General features: G+C 43.0%; 1 pseudogene; it reads right to left on the reverse strand.

Moving 5' to 3' along the window:
* LOC121552286 overlaps positions 1-18,838 on the reverse strand; it is a 154,086-nt pseudogene that overhangs the window by 78,602 nt on the left and 56,646 nt on the right.

Consider the following 18,838-nt stretch of genomic DNA (forward strand, 5'->3'; position numbering starts at 1 on the left):
ATGAGCCTGTTGTCTTTTGGGAAGAAAATTCGCCTGAACTCACACCTGAATGCACGCATGACTCCTTTCTATGCGCACCAAAATTACGATCGGTTTCCTAAATTGCCCTGCGAAAGCCTAACACTTTATAACTTAGCTAATCATATTGGCAATAGAACAAGCTTTCAAATCATGCCCACCTGACCCAGATTGCTATTTTTATAATGGACCGTTTTTGTATTGCATAAACAACAGTAATTGTGTGATGGAGGGGATGCAGGGTTGTGTTCCAAACAAAACAACTAAGTGTGCTTGCTCTAGTTCCTCAACTGCACAGCTAGGAGAGCTAAAAAAAGACTTATTTCAGTCATAAAAAAGCATTGAAATTACTTAGGAACTGTGCACACTTTGGAGAGGTGTGTGGCCACTTGGAGACACCAGTTAGACACCAGTTAGTTCTCTCACTCAAACCAGTGTTATTTTTTTGTCTTATGTTGCACCTACCCTACATTTTCCAGGAATATTCTTATATGTTACCGAATGTATCCAGAGTATTTTCAGATTTCGTTATTAACAAATGCGGTGAAAAGTACAATTTATGTAAAATGCACATCAAATCAAGAGTGTAATGTTCGGATTCAGTCTTGTGCCAGGTGAATTGTTGTGTTGTCAATTTTGGTCTAATAATTGTCCCATAATCTCAAACTGTTCCCTTTCAACTGCTACCATGCCTTTAATATTTATTCTGTAAGAAACATTTAAATTCAGCCCTATCCATATAGGCCAATTCCCATGAGTGTAAAGGGTTAACCAGCTAATCAGCTGCTCTTACCGAAAATGTGTTTGGAGTTACCTGTCTAGCTAATAGGCTATGCTAGAGTTCACACTTCCTCTTTCAATTATAATGTGGCTGGGGAGGTCAAAAAAATGAACAACGATCTACCAAATCTATTTATTTTAAAATGTTGATTACTTCTCCTTGCTTTATCATTCACTTGATGACAAGTGAATTACTTTTTTTGTTAATGTATGATGGGGGTCCCTAGGTCGCCAGTTTGCCTGGGAGGAGGTCCCGGGGCAAGAAAAGGTTGAAGACCCCTGTTCTAAGGCAGTGTCAACACAACATGTTCTGTATGTTCTATTGGCTGTGTATGGCCTTCTACTTATCAGACCAAGTCTCTAAGTTTTAATATAGGAGAAGTTTGTGAGAAAATACTTTTCTGAGCAAAGAAAAACGTGCTGGAGGAAAACAGATCTGAAAAACTGGATTTGCTTTAGGAGTTTGCTGCAAGCGAATGAATGATTACACGCTTCTATGGTTTGCAATGAACTGAATACCGATAAGGGGAAGCAGGGATTTCATCTGCATTTCAACATTTGTAATTAGGCTAAATAAAATGTAATCGCAACGCAAATTACTTATGGTGTTTACAAAATGGCACACTGAACATTGTCGAAATATTCTGATTCAAAAATGGCACTCTGGACAAGATCTTGGAATTGTTTAACATAGGCCTACCTAGATCAGGGAAGGACAGAACACTTTCTAATGACACGCATTCACATGCATGATGCATTTTTACACACGCACAAAATCTGATTCCACACTCTCCACCATGGCCAAGACCAAAGAGCTCTCCAAGGATGTCAGGGACAAGATTGTAGACCTACACAAGGCTGGAATGGGCTACAAGACCATCGCCAAACAGCTTGGTGAGAAGGTGACAACAGTTGGTGCGATTATTCGCAAGTGTTTGGAGGAGGAGGAATGCTGCCTATGACCCTAAGAACACCATCCCCACCGTCAAACATGGAGGTGGAAACATTATGTTTGGGGGTGTTAATCTGCTAAGGGGACAGGACAACTTCACCGCATCAAAGGGACGATGGCCGGGGCCATGTACCGTCAAATCTTGGGTGAGAACCTCCTTCCCTCAGCCAGGGCATTGAAAATGGGTCGTGGATGGGTATTCCAGCATGACAATGACCCAAAACACACGGCCAAGGCAACAAAGGAGTGGCTCAAGAAGAGGCACATTAAGGTCCTGGAGTGGCCTAGCCAGTCTCCAGACCTTAATCCCATAGAAAATCTGTGGAGGGAGCTGAATGTTCGAGTTGCCATAAGTCAGCCTCGAAACCTTAATGACTTGGTTAAGCTCTGCAAAGAGGAGTGGGACGAAATCCCTCCTGAAATGTGTGCAAACCTGGTGGCCAACTACAAGAAACGTCTGACCTCTGCCACCAAGTACTAAGTAATGTAGGCCTCCCGAGTGGCGCAGTGGTCTAAGGCACTGCATCGCAGTGCTAGCTGTGCCACTAGAGATCCTGGTTCGAATCTAGGCTCTGTCGTAGCCGGCCGCGACCGGGAGACCCATGGGGCGGCGCATAATTGGCCCTGCGTCGTCCAGGGTAGGGGAGGGAATGGCTGGCAGGGATGTAGCTCAGTTGGTAGAGCATGACGTTTGCAATGCCAGGGTTGTGGGTTCAATTCCCACGGGGGGCCAGTATGAAAAATAAAATAATGTATGCACTCACTAACTGTAAGTCGCTCTGGATAAGAGCGTCTGCTAAATGACTAAAATGTAAATGTAAATGTTTTGCAGAGGGGTCAAATACTTATTTCCCTCAATAAAATGCAAATCCATTTCTAAAAATGTTGAGATTCGTTTTTCTGGATTTTTTGTATTTTATTCTGTCTCTCACTGTTCAAATAAACCTACCATTAAAATTATAGACTGATCATTTCTTTGTCAGTGGGTAAACGTACAAAATCAGCAGGGGATCAAATACTTTTTTCCCCTCACTGTATCTGTTGTGTTGAGATAAGGCATTGAACTGACAAGGAGGGATTGGAGTTTAAACTGAACCCCAATCACTAACACAGTCAGTACAAGGTCATCACAATAGAGTTGTGGTAATTCCATAGTGCTGCATTAGAAGTGTGAAAGTGGCTCTCTCATGGTGCAACACAGATAAATGACTGCAGTTTCTGACTCATAGCTCCTCACAGAAAACAAATGAGTGCTTTGGAGTATGCCCCAGAGATAGAAATTGCATGCTTCAGTCATCCCCCAGTCCATTTCACCTGAGACTTTAACTCTCTTTTAAAGTCCAAATCTCCCAGCTATAATGCAGTCAATATATCACCTAAGCCTTATTCTAGTCCTCCGCCATCAGTCTGCATTTGGCAAAAATAAACTAATCTCATAAGGTATGAAAATGAACTAGGCCCACATTTTAGGTCACTAAGAAAAAAATCAATTGCAGATAAACCGGTATCCCATTTCAAAGATGAGAATGGCTCACTCGCAGTAACAAATCCCATTTGTTCCCTTGCCTTAGCTTGAAAGTCGTTTCTCGAAGCCGGCCCTAAAAACACTGCAGTATTGAAGAAACATTCCACTTAGGGAGCATTAAGCTGGTGTTATTGGTGGGGTTAAAGGTCAAGGCTTGCTGATAGGTTAAAGACCAAAGCTTGCTGATACTGATCACACTGCTTTAATGATCCAAATAAATAGTTTATTGAACTAATTGGTGGCTGTGTTTGAAAAATGAGGTGTGGATATTAGACTGGTGGGAAAGGCAGGGAAAGATTACCAATCACTTCATTAAATCTGGGTACATTACATTCAGCCACAGCAAAAACACCATCAGGCAGAATTAATTACGCTATATAGCCTAATATTAACACAAAGGCAATTGAGGAGTATTCTGGCTAATGCCTAACTCTCCCAGTCCTTCCAACTTCTGGAATGGCTCTTTGATTTTGTTGGCACAATGCGTCGATAATGAAGGGGTCTGTGCTTTTACTGGTTGGCTCTCCTCACTCAAACACCCACAGCCAAACAAAGCCCCTGAGCAACGCCCCCTTCTATTACAAAGGTTGGATTTTCAAATCCAAACAACGAGAGGTCTGTAACCCTGAGGAAAAAAATACATTTGAGAGAACTAGGGATGTGGATCTTTCCCTTTCAAGACGATTCGATATGCATCTATAGTAGACACATGAGCTCCAATATGATACAGGAATGATACATTTTAGTTTGAAATAATTCAGTACGATTCGGTTTGAGACTGATGGTGAACCTGAACAATCAAAATAAAATCTATTGTAAGCCCCGTTCAGCAGGTATACAGCAGGTATAGTCAGATGAGAGTTGTGTCTCTGGTAGCTTACTTTTATTCCGGTAAAACAGAATTTTCATAGATAACAATAACCTCGCAAATTTCATAGGTTATCACGCAAGCCATTTTAGTATTTGAATGCTGAAGGTGGGCACAGTGCGCATTTTGACTAGGCTCTGATATTGCCTGGGGTTGTTCGGCATGTAAAATGACTTGTAGATCAATGACTGTCAACACAGTTACAGTGCCTTGCAAAAGTATTCATCCCGCTTGCCGTTTTTCCTATTTTGTTGGATTACAACCTGTAATTTAAATTGATTTTTATTTGGATTTCATGTAATGGACATACACAAAATAGTCCAAATTGGTGAAGTGAAATGAAAAAAATAACTTGTTTCAAATAATTCAAAAAAAATAAATAACGGAAAACTGGTGCGTGCATATGTATTCACCCCCTTTGCTATGAAGCCCCTAAATAAGATCTGGTGCACCGAATTACCTTCAGAAGTCACATAATTAGTTAAATAAAGTCCACGTGTGCAATCTAATAATAATAATAATAATAATATGCCATTTAGCAGACGCTTTTATCCAAAGCGACTTACAGTCATGCGTGCATACATTTTTTTTGTGTATGGGTGGTCCCGGGGATTGAACCCACTACCTTGGCGTTACAAGCGCCGTGCTCTACCAGCTGAGCTACAGAGGACCACCATCTAAGTGTCACATGATCTGTCACATGATCTCAGTATATATACACACATGTTCTGAAAGGGTCCAGAGTCTGCAACACCACTAAGCAAGGGGCACCACCAAGCAAGCTGCACCATGAAGACAAGGAGCTCTCCAAACAGGTCAGGGACAAAGTTGTGGAGAAGTACAGATCAGGGTTGGGTTATAAACAAATATCCGAAACTTTGAACATCCCACAGAGCACCATTAAATCCATTATTAAAAAATTGAAAGAATATGGCACCACAACAAACCTGCCAAGAGAGGGCCGCCCACCAAAACTCACGGACCAGGCAAGGAGGGCATTAATCAGAGAGGTAACAAAGAGACCAAAGATAACCCTGAAGGAGCTGCAAAGCTCCACAGCGGAGATTGGAGTATCTGTCCATAGGACCACTTTAAGCCGTACACGCCACAGAGCTGTGCTTTCCGGAAGAGTTGCCAGAAAAAAGACATCACTTAAAGAAAAAAATAAGCAAACACGTTTGGTGTTCGCCAAAAGGCATGTGGGAGACTCCCCAAACATATGGAAGAAGGTACTCTGGTCAGATTAAACTAAAATTGAGCTTTTTGGCCATCAAGGAAAACGCTATGTCTCGCGCAAACCCAACACCTCTCATCACCCCGAGAACACCATCGGCAGGGACTGGGATTGAAGAAATGATGGATGGCGCTAAATACAGGGAAATTCTTGAGGGAAACCTGCTTCAGTCTTCCAGAGATTTGAGACTGGAACGGAGGTTCACCTTCCAGCAGGACAATGACCCTAAGCATACTGCTAAAGCAACACTCGAGTGGTGTAAGGGGAAACATTTAAATGTCTTGGAATGGCCTAGTCAAAGCCCAGACCTCAATCCAATTGAGAATTTGTGGTATGACTTACAGATTGCTGTACACCAGCGGAACCCATACAACTTGAAGGAGCTGGAACAGTTTTGCCTTGAAGAATGGGCAGAAATCCCAGTGGCTAGATGTGCCAAGCTTATAGAGACATACCCCAAGAGACTTGCAGCTGTAATTGCTGCAAAAGGTGGTTCTACAAAGTATTGACTTTGGGGGGGGTGAATAGTTATGCACGCTCAAGTTCTGTTTTTTTTGTCTTATTTCTTGTTTGTTTCACAAGGAAAAATATTTTACATTTTCAAAGTGGTAGGCATGTTGTGTAAATCAAATGATACAAACCCCCAAAAAATCAATTTTAATTCCTTTTTGTAAGGCAACAAAATAGGAAAAATGCCAAGGGGGTGAATACTTTCGAAAGCTACTGTACATGCAGTTCGACACTGAAGGAGAGGACGCATCAGTTGTCATAAAATATTAGGTATTTTCAGAAGGAAAAATGTAATATGAGTAACAATAAAAAGTAAATGTGAACCAGCGATTCGTAATGTTTGAATACATTTTCTGACCAATGCATGCTACATTTGGATCGGTTTGGGGTCTGCGTATCGATGCACTTGTATCTTTTAAACATTTGAATCGGGGACCGATGCGCATCGGTGAATCATTACATCCCTAGAGAGAACCAATCAAAACCGTTGCATAATTTTTGAGTGAATATTGCATTAACAAACTGCCTCCTTTCCAGATCAGTGTGTCACGGCTCCAGTGGCGGCTCCTGAAAAAATTCTCAGGAGGGGCAATTTTTCTGATGATTTAGGTGACCTACACACATTTTTAAAAAGATATGTCCAGCAACAACATGAAGACAGGGGCAGCATATAAGTCAATACCAGAATCATTTATTGACTGATCTCAGGGAGTGCTCCTAATCTCAGCTTGTTACCTGTATAAAAGACACCTGTCCACAGAAGCAATCAATCAATCAGATTCCAAACTCTCCACCATGGCCAAGACCAAAGAGCTCTCCAAGGATGTCAGGGACAAAATTGGAGACCTACACAAGGCTGGAATAATAATAATAATAATAATAATATGCCATTTAGCAGACGCTTTTATCCAAAGCGACTTACAGTCATGCGTGCATACATTTTTGTGTATGGGTGGTCCCGGGGATCGAACCCACTACCTTGGCGTTACAAGCGCCGTGCTCTACCAGCTGAGCTACAGAAAGTGGATACTCATGGATGCGCATCGCAATTGTAAAATGTCAACACAATTGGAGACACCACGTCATTTTTGGAGACATGTTATTGACAGTAAACTATTGTAGATGCGACTGCTAACTAAATAAAACATTTTAGCTGGCTAGCTAATCATCTTAGCTAAATGTGGGGCAAACAATTCAGTTATTTACCGTTAATTTGAGGGATTGGGGTGAAAGAAATCGAGTTACATAGTGATACTTTACGATATACTGTATTGACAATATCGCAATATAACCATATCCACCCTGTCCAAAGTCTCTACTTGGTCTCAGTTCTCCAGTAAACTTGTGATTATCAACACTAACCTCATCGTTGTGGCGGCGGACAGCTAGCCTGTATCCCTCATCCAGTTGAGTGGCAATGTTATTTTTTTGTTCGTACCATTTTTTGGAAAATCCTCGGGTGTAGGACTTCCCCCCTTTAGTAGAAACCTGTTGAATTATTAAATTTGGTCTGGGAGGTCCTAATTGTTTCGTTGCCAATTTATCTTCATTTGTTCGCCGACAAAAAGGAAATTCTTTCAAAGACACAATCGAGTTGCACTGAAGCCTAGCCATGTTGATAGTAGTAGTGAATTGATTGACGCTGCTACCCTCTCTTTTCTTAGTTACGTTCATGTGACGAAAGCGCGTAAGTGCAAGCCCACAGACACCCATTGAGATTGTATTGAAGGCTCTGAAATTTGAAAAAAATAGATTTTACATGGGAGTCTATGACAGAAGTTCTGGGCGATTTTCAATCTGACTGAAATCGCCCCAAAAGGGGGTGGAGCCATTTGAAGCACGACTTTAGCCTGATTCGACATTTAGTGGCAGTGTGGCACTGTGGCAGATCAGACGTATAGATTACAACACTGATAACTACTGTTGCCGTGATATAATTGATTAGAAAAAAAATCCCTTCCTTTTCCCGTTTGGCAGTGCGTCGCCCATATCGCCCTATTGAACAGGCCGCCCCTGCACGGCTCTCCCTGCGCTGAGTCACTTAGGTTGCGTCAGCCAGGCTAATTCAGGAGGGCTTCTCAACCAAAAAGGGCATCTCCGTATTAGAATGTTTTTCAGAAGAACACCATTTCCTCCATAAATTCAATAGTTCAAGAGCTGTTAACAGTAATCTGAACGTTGGCCCATTTTGGAAAAGGATGACATAGCCTAGAATACACATAAGAACCTCCGACCATATACCAGACAATGGTTTCCCGCTTTGGGAAAATCTATTTCAGACAAATCCATTCAAACAGGCTATATTAAAGTTGAAGACTAGACCTGCTAAGTAAATGGAGTAAGGTGGAGGCTAACAAAGTTGAATGACATCCCACTCCTAACCATTTCCTCTCTTAAGTACTCGACAATTTGGAGCAGTTTGACCCAATGCTGTCGTGTGCTTAAGAGCCGCTTGACATGCAGAGCACGTGACTGGAGACGGCTGTGTGTGTGTGTGCGTGAGTGTGTGTGCATACGTGGGTGGGGGTTATTAGGGGCCTCAGCACACAGCTCAATTAAAACCAGTGAGTGAGCACATCTAGCTGGTGTGAAAGAGCATTCAGTGTCACTCTTCATTAAGTCCAGATCTTTTCCTCATCTACTGTCAGCCATTTCAAATGACCAGAGGGCTCTCCATCGCCTCCAACTGAACCTTCTCCCATACTCCAGTCTGCTAATGGGCCCTTAACTTAGACCAATGCTAAGGCAAATCTAATCTAAAGCCTCATCTTCCACTCAGCAAATGCTTTTTTGCCTCCTAGGAGTCCATTTTCTAGTCCCATCAACATCCACTTTACTGAATAAGAGGCAAAATGCTCAAATAAAACAGAGCGACTCGATAAGTCCTTTGTATTCTAACAGAACACAGGCTATTGCGGTTAATGCAAAACTATTTCACAAACAAAATAAAATAATATATAGTCCTATATAGTCTCATTTAAAGAGAAAATTGCACATTAAATGAACAGAGCTGGAAACATGAGGGCGGCGGGAGTCGGGACACAATCCAGCCGCACAGCATCAGACAAAAGCCATCACACAGCCTCGGCCTCTCATTGAAATATCATTAAAGGAATTTCCGGCAAACATGCCATGAAGTGGAGAGCTGCGCCACTGTGAATGAATAAACCAGATTCCAATTCCCCCCCGTTTCATGTTGGCTCTAACAGAGATTTGGCTGTATATAGAGGCTCTGGAGCAGATGGCCTCAGCAGCCGAACAAAGACACAGTGAATGAAGCAGGTATAATTCCAATGAGTCCATTTCTGGAATATCTTCATCGACATCCCGCGAACAAGAGAGTGGGCGATCTGTGATCTGTCATAAAGGCCTCAGACATTAGGGGTTGGAAGTCAGAACAGGGTTTACCAGGGGGGTAACCCAGTCATTCATGGCTATCATTTCATACAGGACAAAAACAGGCTCCAGCACAAAGAGATCTGTGATAGCAGCTGGGACTGGGGCTGTTCCCTGCTCCCACCATGACCAGACGAAACAGATGAACAGTGGTGGGAGAAATGTGAAGACTGACAGAAACCTTCCCTCCCCTCTCCTCTGTTATCAGGCATTTAATGTGAACATACAGAACTAGTTTCCCACTGATCCAGCGCAGTGCAGACCTAGTTAATTGTGCAATACCCTTCGGCGGAGACATTACGATGGGTGCAGGGCCTTGATGGGGAGGTTTAATAGCTTTCGGAAAATAAAAAAACTTGTCCTTGGCCTTTTCAGAAACTGTGGGCTGCATTCTAACAAACACAAATATGGCTAGATGTGGCTCCTCAATATTTATAGATTTACTAGCATAATCTGATAAGAATCTAGTCGTTATTTGATTACTAGAGAAATCTAGTTATCGGCTCATTTATAGATCTAGTATTAAAAAGGCTTTTTCGAGATTATCTTTGTGATCTGTGAATAATCAATCAGATTGCAAAGAGTGGAGCCACAAGGAGTGAACTTTACAGGAATACACTCCCATAGAAAAATAGGCCATTTTTAAAGCTATTTTTCTTTTTGTTGATTATTTAGAGTACCATGAATATTCTCACTGATTAAAGGGGTTGATTTTCAGATCAAAGCTTTGATAATTCCTATTTTTCCTTGAATGGTGATAGAGGCATCTACACAGCCCTTTGGTACATAGGCAGTCAATATACAGTAACTAAAAGCACTACAAGCAATGGAAACTGGAATTATTAGAATAGCGTGGGAAGCAAATGTACTATTTATCACTTTATGAGAGTGCATTAATACTTCAAGATGAATAATACAGATTTGTTTCAAAGAGAGAAAACATTAAAACGGAGACTGAAATGTCATCGGAAGTTTATCTATCCTGTTGTTTGGATTAGACCTTAGATGAGTCACTGTAAGTAACGAACTAGGAACTTGTAGCATGTCATACCATCACCACCTCAGACTTGGGATGAGCTGGCACAGTGTGTGTGTGTGTGTGTTACCTTTCGTGCTGCGTGAATGTTGAAGAATGGCTTGTTCCTGACACTGAAGGGCTCCTTGGTCTTGTCAATCTGTCCCGTCTTCATCTTCTCCATCCGAGGGGAGATTATCTCTTTCTCTATACACAACAGCCGAATACTGAAATCACACTGACCGACTGGCTAACCCTGAAAGACAAACAGACAAACAAATGAATCCTCTTCGAACAAACGGTGTAAGGCTTTGCGTTCCCATAATTCATTTGAGAAGGAACTGATGCAAAACCTGACTTACTAATGCAATGTCAATCAAAGTAGGGCTAATATCTCCCCCACAGTTCAGTGAATACCAATACATTTGGATATTTTCAAATGAAATCCAATCTTTCTTATCTTCCGCTTGATAGATTGTCTAGATATGACAAGGAGACCAGCTGCCAATCCAGTGCCATGACAACAGTGTACAGGTCTGAATAATCATGAACTGATGAACTGAATAGAGAGAAAGAGGGCGAGCAAAAAGAGGCACAGAGAAAGAAAGAAGACGGCGAGAGAGAGAGGGGTAAAGGGAGAGAGGGAGAGAGAGAGGGGTAAAGGGAGAGAGGGAGAGATAGAGGGGTAAAGGGAGAGAGGGAGAGGGGGAGAGAGATAGAGGGGTAAATGGAGAGAGGGAGAGATAGAGGGGTAAAGGGAGAGAGGGAGAGAGATAGAGGGGTAAATGGAGAGAGGGAGAGATAGAGGGGTAAAGGGAGAGAGGGAGAGAGATGGAGGGGTAAAGGGAGAGAGGGAGAGAGATGGAGGGGTAAAGGGAGAGAGATGGAGGGGTAAAAGGAGAAAGGGAGAGAGATGGAGGGGTAAAGGGAGAGAGATGGAGGGGTAAAGGGAGAGAGGGAGAGAGAAATCTTGTTGATTTCTCCTGGGGTAGCTAGAGCCAGGGTCATAATATAAAGAGCAATCTAAGGCAGCTAGAAGCCACAGGCAATGAGCGTCTATTCAATAAAACATTTAGTGAGGTCACCATGCCAACGGGTCTCATCTAATGTCCTCCACTCCTGTTTTTCCACACAGTTACTGAGAAAAAGAGAGGTTAGCTTCAGACGGACCGCAGTAACATTATATGTCTCCCAAACCTCAGGGCTCACAAGGGCCACACTCCACGGTCATATTCATTAGGCACCAAACGGTCAGTCCGTTTTCTTCAGTTTGGTGCCTAATCAATACGACCCTGAAAACGGACAGAAACACGGATGGACTACACGACCTGAACTTGCTAAGGAAGGAGCTGAAGGTAGCTGAGACTGAAGAAACGTAGTAGTAAAACGAACACAACATCTTAGTGGCTTCATAAAGGCTCTTATCTGAGTTATTGTAATGTCCCCGGGAAGTCAAGTTCAAATTCAAATTCCAACGCTTAGTTATACATACAGCAAAGGGAATACAAAACGCTGCAGCAAGAAAATAGCACAGAAAATAATATTCCCTAAAGTGAATGAAATAGAATGAGAATAAAGAAATAATGAAGTACTAATAATATCAGAGAGCTGCAGTGACAATATGGCGTCAGCTAATGGGGATCCTAATACAAATTATAATTCATATTGCAGCCTTCCCTTGCCGATGGCAATCTTGTCTGCTTGGATCTGCTTCATTAAAAACACCAGCACCATTGACTCATTAGCAGGAGCGGACCACTGGAGGTGCTGACAGGCAGGCTGATGAGTGTGAACTGCATCACAGCCTATGCACCATCTTCATCATTCACTATCATCATCCTAGTCATCCTCCTCATCCTCATCATGTTCTTCATCATCATAGACTCAGCCATACAGTATTCTACTTTCTATTGACTTCTCATAGGGCCTTGATGTAGCATAGCCTACATGCAAACAGCATTGACACTGATTGTGGATTTTCTGATCTGGCTGCAGTAACACACCGGTAAGCAAAATGAAAGACATGACTGGCTGGCTGACTGCTTCAAGTTTAAATTGCAGTGGAGTAATTGGAAGGCACTCCTATTGGGTTTATAATTGCGTTTTACACAAGCTATGTATTCCTTTTTATAAACTGGGTCGTTCGAGCCCTGAAGGCAGATTGTCTGATAGCTGTGGTATATCAGACCGTATACCACGGGTATGACAAAACATTTATTTTTTACTGCTGTAATTATGTTGGTAACCAGTTTATAATATCAATAAGGCACCTCTGGGTTTGTGGTATATGGCCAATATACAAGGGCTAAGGGCAACGTGGAGTGCCTTGAAACAGCCCTTAGCTGTGATATATTAGTCATATATCAAACCCCTGAGGTGCCTTATTACTACAAAGATACAGGTGCCCTTCCTAACTCAGTTGCCGGAGAGGAAGGAAACCGCTCAGGGATTTCACCATGAGGCCAATGGTAACTTTAAAACAGTTACAGTGTTTAATGGCTGTGATAGCAGAAAACTGAGGATGGATCAACAACATTGTAGTTACTCCACAATACTAACCTAATAACAGAGTGAAAAGAAGGAAGCCTGTACAGATTACTAATATTCCAAAACATGTATCCTGTTTGCAATAAGGCACTAAAGTAATACTGCAAAAAATGTGGAAACACAATTAACTTTTTATCCTGAATACAGTGTTATGTTTGGGGCAAATCCAATACAACACATTACTGAGTACCACTCTCCATATTTTCAAGGATAGAAGTGGTTGCATCATGTTATGTGTATGCTTGTAAATTGTTAAGGACTGGGGCATTTTTCAGGATAAAAAAGAAACTGAATGGAGCTAAGCACTGGCAAAATCCTAGAGGAAAAACTGGTTCAGTCTGTTTTCCTTCAGACATTGGGAGACAAATTCACCTTTCAGCAGGACAATAACCTAAAACACAAGGCCCAAATCTACAATGGAGTTGCTTACCAAAACGATAGTGACCAAGTTACAATTTTGACTTAAATCTGCTTGAAAATCTATGGCAAGACTTGAAAATGGTTGTCTGGGCCTCCCGAGTGGTGCAGCGGTCTAAGGCACTGCATCGCAGTGCTGGAGGAGTCACTACAGACCCGGGTTCGATCCGGCCGTGATCAGGAGGCTCATAGGGCGGCGCACAATTGGTTCAGTGTCTTCCGGGTTAGGGGAAGGTTTGGCCATGGGGGCTTTACTTGGCTCATCGCGCTCTAGCGACTCCTTGTGGTGGGCCAGGCGCCTGCAGGCTGACCTCGGTCGTGTTTCCTCTGACACATTGGTGCGGCTGGCTTCCAGGTTAAGCGTGGGCAGATGTTAAGAGGCGCGGGTTGGCGGTTCATGTTTCGGAGGACGCATGACTCAAACTTTGCCTCCCGAACCCGTTGGGGAGTTGCAGCGATGAGACAAGATCGAAATTGGGGAGGAAAAGGGGGTAAAATACACACACAAAAACTTGACAGAGCTTGAAGTATTTTAAAAAGAATGGGCAAATATTGTACAATCCAACTGTGCAAAGCTATTAGTGACTTACCCAGAAAGACACACAGCTGTAGTCGCTGCCAAAGGTGATTCTAACATGTATTGACTCATGGGTGTGAATAGATTAGATATTTTTGTATTTCATTTTCAATACATTTCCAAAAATGTCAACAACTAAAAATATGTTTTCACTTTCTCATTATGGGGAATTTGTAGATGGGTGCAAATCTTTTAAAATATTTAATCCATTTTGAATTCAGGCTGTAACACAACAAAATGTGGAATAAGTCAAGGGGCGGCAGGTAGCCTAGCGGTTAAGAGGTTGTGCCAGTAAGCGAAAGGTTGCTGGGTCGAATACCTGTGCTGACTAGATGAAAAATCTGTCGATGTGCCCTTGAGCAAGGCACTTAAACCTAATTGGTCCTGTAAGTCGTTCTGGATAAGAGCGTCTGCTAAGTGACCAAAAGAAAGTACTGTATGTGTATTCTGCACCGTTGTGTAAAGGCCATGCCTCTCCTCAAGAGTGTTATCAAAGAGCATTACAGGAGGATGAAGGTCTTACGTGTAAAGCAGGGATTCATTGATGGTACTGGGTTGGATTTGGTCCTACACACTGCATATTTAATGTGAGCTGAATGTGGTCTAGTTTAGGGTCAGTTCAATACTTTTACGCTGGGAAAACACAGGGGCAATTAAGAATATTTCCTTTACACTTCTGAGAGCTTTATTGTGTGATATCAAAGAGCCTTACGGGCGGATGATTCTTTAATGTAAAGCGGGGGATATGGGGAGACCTTATGGTGGTGTGTTGGGTTAGAGATGGTATGCTTTTGGAGCCGACTGTGCTCTATAGGCTACTTTGGGGTCATTTCAATACTTTTCTGCTTGGAGACTGACCTAACCAAATGAATAACTGATGGACTGACTGCATTTAGGGCTTCTCGGTGCTAGCAGGAATCATAGCTGAGGAGAACATCACTGTCTAGGGACTGAGGACCATCAACGACTGAAACTTCTACGAAACAGCTCAGGGAATAATACCCCACATATCAAGAGTGCTGCTGTGAGGGCTAATTACAGGGCTGTTTGATTCAACTTTAGAGAGTGATGCTCTACAGCAGCTGTATATTACCTCAGCAGCAGCGTCGGTGACATGGCTCACCTCCAACTCTTTAACATCCTGTCTGTGTCCCAAATGGCACCCTATTCCCTATGTAGTGCACAACATTTAACCAGGGCCCATAGGGCTCTTGTCAAAAGTAGAGCACTATTTTGGAAATAGGGTGCCATCTAGGATGTAGCCACAACCTCTAAAGACGCCTATGCCTGGTAGGCTCAGCAATGTTGGTTAGGCTTTGTGAGGGCAAATACATTTACTGGGGATTATGTGAACACACAGTGAGCAAAAAGCGAGAGTATAGTTAATTTATTTTAAGAAGATTTATCAGTTTTGAATTAAATTGTCTCAATGTGCAGCCAGTGAAAACTTTCAGATTACATTCTGGCTGCAGACAATTAGAATGTGTTTAAACCACAGCAGGTTTAGGGGTCAGAGTCTTGATCAGGGGACCTCGGCCACACTGACAGGTCATTGGTAGAACAACAACCAGTAGACACAAACAAACAGCTTTTGAAGTAACCAAATCCAATTAAATCCAACCCTATTATCCTTGTGGGAGACAGAGAGAGGAGGCTGTGAAGGACCTATTCAGTTCTATGTGAGATCTAATGGTCTGGCTAGACTGCGCATCAGTTGATGCCATTTCTGCATGTTTCATAACACCACACCACGTCACTGCATGGACTGACTGAGAATGTAATCCAATGCACAGCAACTTAAAGCAGAGCTTCATGTTCCTGGAGCAACAACTGGTATCACAGCCAACCAGTTTTACACCATCTGTCAGATGCGTCATCAGGCGGAGAGAACCAGAAGGACGTGACACAGCTACAAGTGATTAAAAACAATTATTCTGGGCATGTGCAGTCCTCCCTTCAGACTCTCTGCTCAGGTACAGTTCAGAGTGCAGTATACCAGATGTAGCCTAGTGCAGTATGCCTGCTGCCAGATGTAGCCTAGTGCAGTATGCCTGCTGCCAGAGGTAGCCTAGTGCAGTATGCCTGCTGCCAGAGGTAGCCTAGTGCAGTATGCCTGCTGCCAGAGGTAGCCTAGTACAGTATGCCTGCTGCCTTGCTTTGAAAGTTTGAAAAGCGCATTCACCTGACCCGGGCACATTCACCTGACCCAGGCACATTCAAATCTCTATTGGAGTCGATTATCATAATTCATTTCATGGCATTTTATTCGTACAGTCAGAAAAGCCAAAAGAATATGCAAGGAACAGATTCAATCAATGCATGACAAATGTAGCGAGATGGAAAACAACCTAATTCAATTAATCCCCCCAAGAAAAACGAATATAGTCTCAGTATACTGAATTAATTGGATAGGCTGCATAGAATGAAGCAAGGAAATTGATAGAGGAATTATGATTATGACTAAAATTGTTAACCCCAATACTGATGATGACTGTGTGAACTGTGTTAGGGTTATCATTATAAACCCACTAACAGAGGGGGTGAGTTAGAAACTGCTGAGACAAACATTCCAGGATGAAGGGGACTGAGAAACTGGTTAAAGGCCACCTAAAGGTGGGCGGAGCAAAGTTCCTTTGTGTGAAGCATATATAAAGGCTGGTTATGTGTTTTGGCGGGAGAGCTCTCCATGATTAAACATACAGATCATTCTTGCTGGTTGTGGACCTTGAATTATTCATGATTAAAACCAGAGCCTTACAACCGCTGGTAATGATTCAAGCTTAGGTTTAATTAGAGATTGAAATTCTCGTGACAGAAATACGCTAATAATGTCAGGAATGGGTACATCAATACAGAAATAGAGTACTATGCAAAGCACAATCCAGAGCATCATATAAGAGCTCTTAAGGGGTAATTCAACCGAGGATGTAGGAAGGAATCTATATATAGGCCAGGGAAGTGCACCACCACAAATTAAGCTGTCCAAAACAAAATGGAGGAAGGGGAATATGGTAATTTTGGTACAACAACAACAAACAGACTGCCATGTCTATACTTGGAACTTTGCTACTCACTGAGCTAATCTGGGATGAAACACATAAAGAAAATAGTGTGAGAGTCAGGACCTGTTGTCGTTAGCAGCATAATGCATAGGTTCCCCATGGGATCTCACCATGGTGTGTTACTGTTGTTGTCAGCTCTGAAGAACTTTAAAAAGGCAGGAGCTGCACTGGAAGAATGCTATAGCAGTCAGAGAAAGGCATCTACACGCCCTAAAAGCCTTTGTAGATTTCCAATTATGCAGTAACGCTGGGGAGTGGGGACTGTTACAGCTGTGTATTCTCATAAACTCTATGGGGAGACTGCAGTGGCCAGTGACATCAAACAAAGACCAGACTCCCTGCATTGGAATTCCCCATAGTGGAACCTCAGACCCTAGCAGAGAGACAGTGGGTTGGTGTGCAGCAGAGAAGAGGCAGTCTAGAAGTGAGGCTCTCACTCTCTGAGGTGACTACAGGGGAGTGCACACACACACAGGCCCCCCTCCACACACACAGGCCCCCCTCCACACACACACAGGCCCCCCTCCACACACACACAGATCTCCCAGGAGGAGATCTGCCATGCCACTTACTGTAGCCACCGGGTGACTGGTGAGGCGGAAGGGACTGGAGGGGACGCAGGGCTTCACACGCCTGCAGACCAGTTACCTCAGCAGGCACGACAGAGTAATGAGGCCTACCGGGTTGCCACGCAACGGCATCCCTCTGAGCATTCACTCACACACACGCAAACACCCATGCCTTATACAATGCGAACATTTTATTCTGCCACACCTAATGGCACACCTGACCTCAATAGGAACATTAGAGGGACATACAGTGGGGAAAAAAAGTATTTAGTCAGCCACCAATTGTGCAAGTTCTCCCACTTAAAAAGATGAGAGAGGCCTGTAATTTTCATCATAGGTACACGTCAACTATGACAGACAAAATTAGAAAAAAAAATCCAGAAAATCACATTGTAGGATTTTTAATGAATTTATTTGCAAATTATGGTGGAAAATAAGTATTTGGTCAATAACAAAAGTTTCTCAATACTTTGTTATATACCCTTTGTTGGCAATGACACAGGTCAAACGTTTTCTGTAAGTCTTCACAAGGTTTTCACACACTGTTGCTGGTATTTTGGCCCATTCCTCCATGCAGATCTCCTCTAGAGCAGTGATGTTTTGGGGCTGTCGCTGGGCAACACAGACTTTCAACTCCCTCCAAAGATTTTCTATGGGGTTGAGATCTGGAGACTGGCTAGGCCACTCCAGGACCTTGAAATGCTTCTTACGAAGCCACTCCTTCGTTGCCCGGGCGGGGTGTTTGGGATCATTGTCATGCTGAAAGACCCAGCCATGTTTCATCTTCAATGCCCTTGCTGATGGAAGGAGGTTTTCACTCAAAATCTCACGATACATGGCCCCATTCATTCTTTCCTTTACACGGATCAGTCGTCCTGGTCCCTTTGCAGAAAAAACAGCCCCAAAGCATGATGTTTCCACCCCCATGCTTCACAGTAGGTATGGTGTTCTTTGGATGCAACTCAGCATTCTTTGTCCTCCAAACACGACGAGTTGAGTTTTTACCAAAAAGTTATATTTTGGTTTCATCTGACCATATGACATTCTCCCAATCCTCTTCTGGATCATCCAAATGCACTCTAGCAAACTTCAGACGGGCCTGGACATGTACTGGCTTAAGCAGGGGGACACGTCTGGCACTGCAGGATTTGAGTCCCTGGCGGCGTAGTGAGTTACTGATGGTAGGCTTTGTTACTTTGGTCCCAGCTCTCTGCAGGTCATTCACTAGGTCCCCCCGTGTGGTTCTGGGATTTTTGCTCACCGTTCTTGTGATCATTTTGACCCCACGGGGTGAGATCTTGCGTGGAGCCCCAGATCGAGGGAGATTATCAGTGGTCTTGTATGTCTTCCATTTCCTAATAATTGCTC

Source organism: Coregonus clupeaformis, chromosome 36, assembly GCF_020615455.1.
Source record: "Coregonus clupeaformis isolate EN_2021a chromosome 36, ASM2061545v1, whole genome shotgun sequence".
NCBI classification, from domain to species: domain Eukaryota; kingdom Metazoa; phylum Chordata; class Actinopteri; order Salmoniformes; family Salmonidae; genus Coregonus; species Coregonus clupeaformis.